This window comes from Vanellus vanellus, assembly GCF_965231255.1.
Source record: "Vanellus vanellus genome assembly, chromosome: 5".
Lineage (NCBI taxonomy): Eukaryota > Metazoa > Chordata > Aves > Charadriiformes > Charadriidae > Vanellus > Vanellus vanellus.
The window spans coordinates 30,734,007-30,747,157 of record NC_138910.1 but is presented as its reverse complement, the minus strand read 5'-3'; the positions used below and the strand labels follow the sequence as shown (position 1 = coordinate 30,747,157).

The following is a 13,151-nucleotide window of genomic DNA, read 5'->3' as shown; positions in this document are numbered from 1 at the left end:
GGAAAAAGATTGGCTCATTTATGTAGAGGAGGAAGTGTTAGAAATATTACATTAACATGAAAATTAACATTTTAAAATTGTTAAATTTGTTAACATACATTCAAGGCACTCACAAACATCATTTAAATAGTGGCCATTTCAAATTAATTTTTATTTTGAGTATTTAAAGCTAAAACTTTCAAAAGTCTTACATTGAACTTGGGTTCCTAATACCTTTATATACAGCATCTGTTAGGTAGGTGCGATATCTTAGTCTTACCTTAAAATATATTAACTTCTGTGAGGTTAACACTATTAATGCTGTTCATTTAAAGCTAATGTTTATGGGTTAGCCTAAGTTGGAATTTTCCAGCAGGGTCATGCTCTTATTATGTAAGAGTTAGTATTTTATCATGCAAGTGCATAGAGAATCGCCAGTTCTTTGGAGTCTCTCATATTTAGTTTCTACACTGACTTATTTTGTGGTATGCCTTACTCATTTCTGGGTGGGTAAAATCCCACAAGGTGTTCACCCTTTTAGTTTTGCTTTTTTTTGTTGTTGTTAATTGTGGAATGGATGTTCTCTGCTGCAGTTACAGTTCTGGAGTGCACAGGCAACAGTCACTTTTTCTTTTCCAACTCAGTAACTATATACCAGAATGGGTACCTCCTTCTACTCATCTGTATTCAGTGATTCCATCACCTTTGGTTTTTCTTAGAGTTTAAACTAATACGTTCCAGAGTATATTGCCTTTCTCAATATTATTTTTTGAGGATTGTTTTTTGTTTCTGAGAATGATTATTCTCAAAAGAATAAATTACAGCTAAAGATTACCAGCAAGAAGTTATTTCAGTTTTAGTTCTCTTCAAAGCAGACAATGCATTTGTGGTTGGAGTAAAATCTTAAGGAAAGAGAAGTTACATTTCCATCAGTTCTTGCTTAGTTCCCTCATTAAGAGATGTAGTCTTTAACAGTCACTGTTCTTCTCGCCATGAGCTACAGTCTCATCCTGTGCTGAACAATATTTCTGACAGTATTTCTATTTTTGGTTTAGTGCTCACAGCTGGAGGAAATACTCTTTTAGTCCATCTTGAATTGCAGGCTGTGAAATGAATTTTATAATAGACCCTGAAAACAATAGAACAAAAAGTTGGGAGAAATTTAAAGGAGTAAATAATTAGTTGTTTTTTAAAGCTGGGGATGAGAGTTGCAATTCTGTTAATTGGAAAAAGTTTATTTGAAATGCTTCTTCAGCCAATGCTCACATTTTTCATTTTCACAGAATTTCAGCTCTTTTTCTTCCAAACGCACATTCCAGTTTATTACTGTGTTGTGTTTTAATTTAGTGTAACCTTTCCTCTTTAAAAAGTATGTTTACATTTCTTTTGTGTATGTTGCTAATGAAGGAACACAAACTCATCACCCATATCCAATCTCTATAGTTAGCTTAACACCTTGGTTCACTAATTTCCGCCTAAATTTTACAGAAAAGGCTCTATTATGTATATGAAAAAATCACAAGTAAACAATACCACTTTCAATGCACTTAGATTTGTTTGCATAGAATACTCGAGGCTGATTTTTCAGAGAAAGCTATGTAGCTTGGTGCAAAGTAGTTGGTTATTACTTTGTGTTGGAATTGTAGATGTTTTTCTGATGCTTACTTTGTTTTCTTGTGGTTGTTATGTTCAAGCATTTATTTTGCAAACCTAGAAATCCTGAGCTTCCACAGTACTGTAAATGAACAAATTATTCTCTGGTTTATCCTCATTGTTGGTTACCCATAACAGTGATTGGTTGGCTTGACAAGAAGGGCTGTGCTTATGTATGTGCATGCAAAAATAATTTTTTGCTAAAATGTAGAGAAGACATAAAAGGGCACACATCCAAAGCTCTTATTCAAGGCTGGCAATCTCTTGGATGGAAACCAGTAGTGGTAGTAAGTCTTTTTCACACTGTTCAAAAATCCAGACTTGGTCATGTGGTATGAAGATTGTTGCAGTTTGTACAAAGTTTGGAGACAAATGTCTGTATATGTATGTGTATATATATATATTTATATAGTAACTTAATGTATAATATTCCTATTCCTATTCAAATGTAAACTACTTTTTCTTTTAAATTAATGGTCTATGTTGTGGTTATGGGGGCTCATGGGGAGATATGCAAGAGCTACTTGAGGGCAGTGGTTTCTGGGGGTGAAGGAGAAGAAGTAGGACAGCTCCAGGGAGACCAGGTGGAAGAAGGTTCTGAGGGGTGTGAAAGACAAAGGATCCTGCAGAGAAGGCTGGAGGGGGCTGTGCTGGGGGGGAGTCTGGGGCCCTGGAAAGGGATTGCAAGCCCATCGCAAAGGCTCAGTGCAGCTCCTAAATCTATGCCAGGACCAGAGTTTGTGGTAGTAATTTAAAGGTATGGAAGAAGAGGCAAGTCTGTCTTGCCCTCAAAACAAACAGAGCTGGTTGAGTTTTGGTGAATACCAGAGGTAGCTAAATGACTTCCTGTAGTATAAGACACCCATTCTTATCTTCTACTATAAAGAAGAAACTCCTCTTGGACCTTCAAGCCAGGAGCATAGGGTCATTTCCTTTACTTGTTACTAAGGAAAATACACCTTTTCTTCCCAACTGAATTAACTTGCTGCTCTCCTCATCCCTCTGACTGCAGCTCTGTCAACCTCAAGCATGCTCAGTACCACCCAAGTCTCTCTTCCTTCACACTCATTAGGGCTTCCACACAAGTCCCATGCCCTCAGGCCCTCCAGTTCTCAATGATTCACTTTTATGTTGTTGAAACAGCTGATGAATTCACTGCACAAGTAAACACTGGTGAGATGTGCTCATGTCTGGTTTTCTTCCTGTCTCCCCAGGATCCTAAGTCCATATGTTCCTTTTAATTTTATTAAGTTTTTTCCATGCTTGCTGTGGGGCTTATCACCCTTACCTGGATGGCTATTAGGCAGACACATTTCCCAGGACATTTGTTATATTCACAGCAGCTGAAAAGAGTTGAGAAAACAAGGAGAAAAGGGTAATTTCTGCCAGCTCTTAAGGCTTTATATTGAGAAACTGTCCTCTTTCCTTTTATACCACTTGAGTTCCTGATTCTGGCTGTGGAGAGTAGCTGGCTGTTAACTTATCTGTCTGTTGGCAAACTTACAATTTGTTCCCTTAAGCCTATTCAAACAGATATGTTCTCAGAAGGTTAGGCAGGAAGAGTCTATTCCATTAGGGATAGAAAGTGTGATACAGCTGAGGTTAATGCTGTGAGAAGTTACTACTCTTCGTGGATCTCTGGTGAGAAAATTCTCCTTGATCTGTCCTTCCCTTCTGAACAAAGCTTTTGTAGAAATAAACTTCAGAGCCTATCCCATCAGTAATGATTATCTTCTCCCAGCAACAGTGCACCTCATTAATGAATGAAAAAAGCATTGTGTAAAACAGGCTGTGTTGATTTTTTTAGATCAGAAGCTATCCAGCAGGTCTATCCAAGATTGAACTAAGGTATGATTTGTTGGGAGAAGGAGGGGAAGGCAAAATCTCGTCACATGACAGGGGTGTATGTGCATTTGTTTGGGGTGTTTTTTCAATGTAAGCTGTTACACCATAGTATCTCAGTCCATTTCTAATGCACCTGACAAATGGCATGTTTATTTTCTGAAGTGATTTGATGTGATTTCTGGAGAGTCTTTAAAGGAGTTATCATAAACAGTACTGGTTTATCATAGAAAGTATTAGTGGGCGTCATCTAAGGCCCCATCCTACTCTAGTACAGAAGGGATTTTAAAAGCATGGAATGCTTCCAGAGGGCAAACACTGAGTGTCTTTGTCCTAAGGAGTCTTCCCTGGACAGAAAATTAGGAGCATTGGATGCTGTGAAAGTAATTCTCATCAGTAATCCTTTAGTCTGTGCTAGATAGAAGAAAACTTGCAAAAAGGCATGTGTATGATAACCTCTTTATGGAAAAAGTTACCTTTGGATGCTTAATAATTTTGCATAAGGGATTGTATGTATTTTAAAAAAGAAAATAGGGGGGAAAAATGGAGACATGAATAGAGTTGTTTGCATGTAGTCCTTTAATACAGTTTTAATTACACTTAACTGTGGTTAAATGATGCAGATATTTTGGGGCACATATCAGATCTTTTAATGTGGATAATTGGAATTCATGTTTTTACTACCATCCTTAGCTCTCTGCAGTGCAGCTTAGTTGGTCATTTGGCAGGTACTGGGCTGCTGCTAATGACAGTCTGCCTGCTTAAACAAGAGCATGCTGTTCTAAGCAAATTAAATTTCTCACTCTTCCTGATCCTTTTTTATAATAGAGATTGATAAGGCTCATAGGAGGATGAAAATATGTTTGTAGTATAGTGATTTCATAAGAGTTAATTTCTAGGTCCTCAGTATGAAGGAACTAGAGAGCAAAAACTTACATGCTCTTGGATCTGCCATTTGGTCATTTTTGTAATGTACTTGGATTTCTATAGCGGGACAGTGTCAATACAGCATATGCTACCACTAAAATACTGTTAAAATTCTAGCTCTGTCCTTTAGTTAAATGTTGATAGTTCAGTGGCTTCAGGAAAGATCAGAGACTTCCTTCTGCTCCTTGTAAAATAGTCTTTGCCTCTAGATACTATTGAAAATGTAATTGGGTATGGCAATCAAATGACAGCAGGAGAGCCAGAAATGGAGATGGTGTGTGTTGGCAGATCAGTGGGAGAGGGAAGAGTTCAGTCCCAGTGTGCTCATTCCAGACTAACGTTCTCTTTGCTGGTCCTGAATGCACCCCTTGAGAAACAGTGATGGTCTGTCTTTGTGTTCTGACATAGTTGTTCTTCCTGCTTGCCCATTCAAGAAGTTGTACAAGCCTGCAAGCGACACGGAGATCACGAAGAAAGTGTATAAGATCATCTGGGAGGACCTGCAGGAACGGAATGGAGATTAAAGGTTGCTGACATCTATAAAGCCCACATTCTTTGGTGGGAGAAAGAGGGTTTTTCAGTAGAGAAGAAAAGTAAATCTTCCTTTTCTGAAGTATTAGAATAACTGTGTCTCTATGACCGGCTTGACAAGGTGCCTAGTGTTTGGACAGATCTCAATGTTTTTGAGTATGTACCAAAATGTTAGTGAATACTTATCCATGCATTGCTGTCTTCGCATGTCATACTGAAACTGTAGGCCAGTGGTGCCTCCCGATCTTTGTATTGTCTGTGTACATTTTCTTAAAGTAGATGAAAGCTTATTTTATAAAGAAATAGTGGAGAACTTTTGTCTGAAGTCCTTTCAGATCTTTTTACATAGTAAGCTTTAACTTTAAGTGGAAAATGTATTTCTGCAGAAATTTCTTATGAGGAAATACTAGCGTATGCTTCTAACCCTGTGATAACCTAAAACAACCAAAGCCTTTTCCAATTTTTTTTCTTTTTATCCAGAACAGGAAGCATTCCAAACTGTCCTTCAAAACCACCATGTTCAGAGACTCAAAGGTTTGGCACTTTTGTTCCTGTTTGTAGGTGATCTTCCATCTATACTGCAAATCACTGTGCTCAGGGTCTTCCACAAAAAAAAGAACACCAAACAGAACTAAACTTGCGCAGGTGGGGTGGGATGGGAAACAGGGATGATATCAAAATCCTTACTTACCACCTCTCCCATCACACGAGGGCACTTCCTTTTCGTTTGCATAATCCGAACTGGTCACTTGTCAGCATGTCAGTAACAATATCTGCAAACCATAGTTTGTTTATAAACATCTGTGTCACATCAAGTCTAGATGTGGCAAATTTTCTTTGTGCTTGGAATTTGCATTGGTTTAGTGAAACCAATAGTGTCATAAATGGTCAAGTCTCAAGAACTGACAGAACCTTCAGCTGTGAATTTGGTCTTAATCTGAGCTTTAACTGAGCTAGGGAGAATTTCTGAGGCTGTGCCCACATGTTCTGCAGTATTTGTTGAGCAGAAGAAAAGCCTTTGGTTTCTTCTGGCTCTGAAGAGCTGCATTTGTGTTTCTACCTGATGTAGAGCTGCTCCTATTTATCTCCTCAAGGATGGCTCATGGAATTCTGCTAAACCATGACACAGCTTAAGGGAAGATAGAGGTCTCCCTGTATGAAAACTTTGGTGATCAGTGTGAGTGAGTGAGTTGGGAGCACCTAGAACAGTCACCCTCAAGCATGCTCTAATTTAAACTGTGTTAGGAATGGGAGCTGGTAGAAGGAATAAGCAACTGAAGAATGTAATGGTAAAATTAGGCATTCTTGCTTTTCATGTAGTACCCTCCTCACACAGTACCTGTTCTTAAACATCTTGAGAGAAACAGCGGTTAGCAGTGGGAGGAAAACAAATCTCCCCCTTGCCCCCCTCCAAACTTACAGTTTAACAGTGGTTTTGATAATTAGCCACAAATTTGGCCTAAAAATAAATCTTCTATCCTAAATCTAAGTGTACAGTGTTTAATTCCTAAAGGACCATGCTAAAAACTCAGTTGTGCTTTGTCAGGTCACTGTTCTTTTAGACATAAATTTAACTTTTTCTCACAGATGCTTCTTTTAAAGGTAAAATTAAATGGGAGAGAGAATTGGAAATTAATTCTTTGTTTCTTACAGATGATACTTCAGTTTTCTGAAGTGTGCAGGTGTTTCCTCCCTGGCTCCTACTTTTAGCTGTTAGTTCACTATGTGTTGGATGTTTTCTCAGGATCACTTACCTTTGAGAGTACTCCAGATAACCAACAAGAGACCAGAATGGAGAACAGAAGAGGAAGTGAAGTTTGTAAAAAAGCTGCTTGCAGGAGATAGAAAGCTCTCAGAGTTACAGTTCAAGATTGCAGTTTCTTCTGGCTGAAGTGGTTCACTTTAAATGGTAATTTTTGTTTAATATACAACTCTTTTTATTGTTGATTTTGGTGCTATTTATGCTTTGAGCTCACATCTAATAAAAGCTAGACTGGTAATTGTGTATATTTGCTTTTATCTTCAGTCCACTAGTTATCTTCTGTATGCAAAATGGTGTAACAACATGTTCTTCTTGGCTGTTGACAAAGCTGTTATCACATCTGAGGTGTTTTGTACATGGAAGGAGATGGAGAAAGTGGAAACCTTCTTGACCTTACTTCTACTGAGAATAGATGATCTGTGGAAAGAGGACTTTACGAGTTTTAAATCAGTATCTTCACAATAATTTGGTGGGTGCACAGGTTTTTCACGTCAGGTTCTATTGCATGTCTAACTTTGAACATAATACAAGCCATAAAACTACCTCTCCCTGGCCTCCCCATATTTTTTTTTTTTTTGTCTCCTACCGCTGTACTCATACTCAACGCTTTTTGGGAGTGGGGGAATTGTGTTAACATTTTCTCATCTACCACTTGCCTGACTTTCTCTCATTGCCTTTTTCTCCCATCCAGAGCAGCGCAGAAACAAAAATGTCTCTCTTTAAAGAACTGCTCTATCATCAGTTTCCCATGTTTGGGTTTGAATTTCCACTCTGCCAGCACAACTGCAGAGCCATGCTGATGAGAGCAGCATCTTGCACTGCGCATACCAGCAAATTATCAGTACAAATAACTGTCCTTTTCCCCCTTATATTGTTTTGAATCCAGATCAGTCTGTGGGTCTGGCCCATTGTGCACCCCACAAGTGATACTTTCAGCACAACTTGAAGGGGAGCACAGGGACAGGGTCAGCAAGTTCTTAATCTCCAGCTTTTAGGTTATGCTTCTGTATTGGGTGTAGGTGCCCAGGTGTGCAGGACACAACTGGTTGCAGCCAGCTCTGCAGTGGACCTGCTGCAGGACACAGCTGAGCTCATCAGTGAAGCTGGTGGCACCTCTGTCAAAGCGTATTTAAGAAAGGGCAAAAGGCTGCATGGCAGAGAGGAGTGTGGAAGAAAGTGAGAGAAACAGTCCTCTGAACACCAAGGTCAGAGAAGAAGAGGGAGGAATTGCTTCTGGTGCTGGAGCAGGTATTTCCCTGCAGCCCATGGAGGACTTTGAGCTGGAGCAGGTGGAGATTTCCTGAAGGAACTGCAGTCCACAGAGGGAAGCCATGGAGGAGCAGGCTTATGCTGAAGGACTGCAGCCTGTGGAGAGGACCCATGGTGGAGCAAGGGAAAAGTGTGAGGAAGATGGAGTGATAGAAAGGAGTTGTTACAGACTGACTGCAACCCCTCATTCCCCATTCCCCTTTGCCCTGCGCTGCTTCAGCTTGGGGGAGGTAAAGGAGTTGAGGTGAAAGTGTGAAGTTGAGCCTGGGGACAGGGAAGCATGAGGGGAAGGTGCTGTTTTAATTTGTATTTTTTCTCGCTATTGTAATTGTCAATAAACTAATTTTCCTTGTATCAAATCAAGTACTTGAAATTTATATCTGGGCTCCAAGTCACTGGAAAATACTGATTTCTCTTTGATCACTGCAGGCCATTATTGCCTTTAATTTTTTAAGTAGAACACAAAATGGATCAAATTTTAATTTTTAAGAAGTCATTCTGTGTGTAGGAAGGAGTGCACCTTGTTTGAGTCAGTAGTTGCATTTTGGTTAGGCTTTTCAAGTTCTGCTTATTCACCTTTTCACTAGAGTAAGTTTTAGCTGCAAAATCAACTCAGGAACAGGTCTAATCCATAAGTTTCTGCTGGAGAAGAATACCAGCCATATTTTTACAGGTTAGAGCATGGGCAAATCATTCTGAGGAAAGGATGCTGTAGCAGTAGATTCTACTTTATCTACTGTGGTAGTGTTGTTCTTACAGATGTTAAGGATGCAGCATCTTCACAGCATTACATCTAGCTGTGTTTCAGAAGGGGGCAAAGTTTGGGGTGAGTGGCATCTTTGGTGAATGTACTCTTAATCTTGGGAAAAGAAATAAGCAGAGTTTGGGAATGAGATTTATATTCCTGTGCTTTTCAGAATTTATTTTCCTGAATGAGAAGGGGACTTCCTTAGAAGGTAAGTTTTGTATGTGAGTTCTTACACCACCTACCAAAAATGTCTTGCACTGGCCACCAAGGGTATCTAGTCAAGGTACTAGGTGACATGACGCACTGATTGGTTTCTAATAGGGGCACTGTTTGGAATACAAAATTGATGGATAGCTTCCTAGCATTAGCTAAATTTATCTTTAATTTCTTCTCCTCTCTCCATGTCTCACTATGAAAGGAAGATTCTCTGTTAAGGGAACATGGTGAATTGTTAGTTGTCCGTATGGAGGACACAAAGCTATTTGTGGTGGATAAAGAAGACTTCTTTGATAATAAATTAGATGAGCTTCAGAAAGGATTGCACCATCATTATAACTTCATCAAGCAATTTCTTCCAATGATATCACTCATTTTTTATTATAGTTTTACTATCTACTTACTGTATGTATAATCTATTCCATAAGATTTCCTGGCAATGTCAAGACCATAGAAGAAATGCGTATAACAATTCTCTTTTCTCTTGAAGTTCTATGAAAGGGAGAGAATTCCCCATTTTGCAGCTCTCGGGGACAGTGATGCTTGCTTAACCACGAACTGTGCTGGAAGAATACATGATTATCCGTGTTCCCTAGCTACCAAAAAATCTTTTGCACTGAAGTACTCCATAAATTTGTGAACTTGGATCGGGCATCTTTAAAAAAAAAAAATAAAGAGGCAGGCAGGCAAACTACCCTGGGACCAAATTTAGCATATTCCGGACTTGTGGCCTAGGGTTTATCAATTGCAATTCAAAAAAGAGCAATGTTTGCATAGTGAAACGGGTTTTTATTCAGCCAGTTCAATCTGTGAAAAAAGTGTCTCCGTTCCTTTTGTCTCAGACTTGTGAACTTCTTTGCAAAATGATGTGAGAGATCACTTAGTGGGGTTAGTGAATAACTGCAAAATGGAAAAGTTTCACTGTGGACAGGTGGTAACAAAAGATACTATAAAGTCAGCCAGCATAATTAGCATTAGCATGATAAAATCTTTCAGACATTAACTACAGGTTAATACTTTTGGTGGTATGGTGACATTTATTCTGATCTTGCAAACAAACATAGTGATTATGAGCCATTGCAGAAAACTGGGAAATAAAGTGCTTTGTAAAATACTGGTCTGTAGTGGTTTTGGTTTCTGTTGGCTTTGTCATGCTTTTATTTAGTGTTCAGCTCCTTTGCGTATCCTGTGTAGGATCTGTTTTATCCAATCTCTTATGTAGAAAAAGTTAAAATAAGTTAACACCAAGCATAACACACAAGTTCTTCATGGCAAGACGTATGATACTTCATATATTTTCTAACAGAAATAGTTAAAGTGTTTGAGTATTATTTGTAATTATCAGAAGACATTTGAGAGAAACTTCACATGTTCTATATTCACTCTTTTATCTGTGTTTTGCTTTTGGAACTGCTGATTTCCCATTTCTTTGAGAGTGGTTATTGGCAATGAAGTGACTATTTTCAAATGAGGTATAGGTTCCTGACTGCAGCAGAAATGGCTTCAGGTAGGGAAAGTGGAACTGTATTTAATTTTGAGCGACCAGAATTTCTGAAGAGTAGAGGCACTGGGAACCACCTCACCTGTGTACTCGCAAAACCATTACCTTTTGGGCACAATGTTATAAAGATCAACAAGGTTTCCAGAGAGGTTTGACTGGCATCATACACAAATGTAGTGTGCTTTGAGGCAGCAATGCTTCCTGCTTTGTTATGAGATGTCTAAAATACTTTGTGTTTGTTATTTTGTGTCTTGCTGCTGACGTACCAGTGGGATGATACAAAGAAGAGAGTCCACAATAAATGTTCTGTTTAAATCCAGAAACAGAGGCAACAGCTGGATTTTTCTCCATGGGTAACCATCTTGAGATATTTGGGGAGTAAAAAAAATGGGTGGGTTTTTTTTTCCCCTCTATAGCATTGTCTGGTGACAAAAGATAATATGTTAAGGTTATTTGGAGGGTTTCTAGGATCCAGGATCAGGTAGTGCTAATATTACAGACTGTTACAACTGCCATTTGGGCTTTTTTTTTTTTTTTTTTTTTCATATTTCCAGTTGCCATAACTTAATTTCCTCAGGGGAGTTTTGTACATACATTCCAGTGGTCATGCTGCCTCTGGGATGTGAAGTATTGTAGATTTGTTTACTGATTCAGTCAGAAAAGTTTTGTGTACCATTGCTTAAATGATTTACAGAAAGGCTAGTACAGTTGGCTGTCTAGATAAAAACTAATTTTCCAGAGATGGAATTATTTTAAGGCTGCGTAGAGGGCAACACTGGCTTAAGATGGTGAGTGAGTACTGACATTTTGAGGAATTGGAGGGGAACAATTTTTTGATGTTGTCTTTGTTGAATCATAGTATTCACCAAGGGCTGATACCTGAAGCAGAACTTCTTTTGCACAGGTCAGCAAGTGTTTGTCATCTTTGCCCACAGATTAAGAAGTGAACTAGCATTATTGGCTACTTGACCAGCACTTACTTGGATTCCTTCTTGCTGTTTTAGATTTAATTGGTTCACCTTTGGCTACATGAGAAGTGAAATTTCCCAACCAAATATTTTGACTGTCGTCTTGGTGATAATAAGCTGTGTCAGAGATTTCTAGAAGAAAAGCAGTGGAAAATATTGAAGACAACCTAACAAAGTCTGTATCACAAAGAAAATGTGCACCAAAAAGTAACTCCTGCTTTTAAAAAGCCCATAGAATGTGTTCTTAAATCCTGCAGCATGAACCAACTGGCATTGTGGACCTGAGCACATACTATCACAAATCTCCAAAACCCTCTCAGCAGCACCCACACAGGTTTGCTCCTGTTCATCCCAAGCAAGGAAAAGAGCCTCTAGTTAAGCCACATACTGAGTTAAACTTAATTTATAGTGTCATTTTACCATGTCCCTGTTTAAATGAGTTGCTTGAGAAGGCAGTTTAAAAGCACTGATGCAGTCAAAAATTACAATTCCGTTTTTGAAAGTAGAAGTTGGTAAAAGAAATCTGTGTTCAAGTTTGTGCTGCACCCTGTTTTGCATTAGAAAGGAGACAGAGGGGAAATAATATTTGCTTGACTATTGCTGCTTTCTTATGCCTGTCATCCCCCCAGGACTGCTGCCGTGAACTTGGGTGTACATACTGTTTTTTTCCAGTGGTTAATTTATTTTTCTGTTATGATGAGGAAATATGTCTGTGTCGTCAACCATTTTCACCTCTGTTTTCTTCTGTGGAATACACCTTTCAGATGAAATATTGAGAGTCGTTTTAAGATTCCAAGGTACTTTTATGTTTGTATATCCATTGAATACAACTAGGAGTAAAACTAAATAAAACTCTTGTCCCTCTTTCAGTTCAGGTGATAAGTTATGTGATGTAATTACTATGATATTTAAAGTATGTTGGTTGATTATAACTGTAATAAATGCTGTAATCTTTGTAAAATATGCTTCCATGTATTTGGGAGGTTGATACTACTGAAACGTGGTAATCGGAACCATAGCGGTGCGTTCTGAACGTTGCCAGGGTAAGCTGAAGAAAGTTTTCAGTGAAACCTGAAATAGGGAGTAGGCATTTCTGGCAAGGTCTTGAGTAGTCTCAAGGGTTATTTTTGTAGCATTGAACTTAAAGGTACGTAATCAAACCATAAAGACGTGCTCTTCCATTACACTAAATCTCTTGAGAAATTTGGAGACCTACTTATACTTGCAGCAGGTTTATGCTAGAGAAATGTCTGTCTGATACCTTAGTGATATTCCAGAAGCATAATGATCCAATAAGAAGTGACCCTATGAAAAGGAAGATAGCTTGAAAGAAACGATGAGTGGAGATTTTCCTGGGCTATGTATCTGTAAACTACTTGTTGAGAAGTCTTATGCACGAAGGATATAGGGCTGGAATTGTCCCGTGCTTAGATGGAGATCTGCTCATGACCTTAGCTGAGATTGGTCCACTTGACCTGTGGAGGCCCCCTCCAGTGTAAATAACTGTTCAGTCAATCTGTGTTGGCAAGAGGTTGTAGAAAATAGTCTGTATATGTATAGAATGCACTAGCAAGATGGACAGAGTAACTGTAGCTTCTTATTATTCCACACCTTTATCCTGCCGTTAATGCAAAAGTCATTTATTGCAGGGTATAAATTGCAAGGAGTGTGCTGTATTGTGCAAGGTATCTTGATGTAGGCTTTAGGGTTTTCCATTTCATTTGACCCAATTCTGCGCTTGAGCAATTAACACAC

At 38.8% G+C, this 13,151-nt stretch overlaps 2 long non-coding RNA genes across 3 annotated transcripts; both read left to right on the top strand.

Moving 5' to 3' along the window:
* The first annotated feature begins 4,834 nt into the window (after positions 1-4,834).
* LOC309672952 lies at positions 4,835-8,244 on the top strand. Of its 2 annotated transcripts, XR_014269274.1 has the most exons (4): positions 4,835-4,927; positions 5,413-5,466; positions 6,586-6,841; positions 6,959-8,244. It is a non-coding gene; the product is annotated as an uncharacterized lncRNA (long non-coding RNA). The 2 variants fall into 2 exon arrangements; XR_014269275.1 differs by lacking the exon at positions 4,835-4,927 and having other exon boundaries at positions 5,247-5,466.
* A 589-nt stretch (positions 8,245-8,833) lies between these two features.
* On the top strand, positions 8,834-12,265 carry LOC309672815. Its single transcript, XR_014269263.1, has 3 exons — positions 8,834-8,919; positions 10,698-10,781; positions 11,433-12,265. It is a non-coding gene; the product is annotated as an uncharacterized lncRNA (long non-coding RNA).
* The last annotated feature ends 886 nt before the right edge of the window (positions 12,266-13,151 follow it).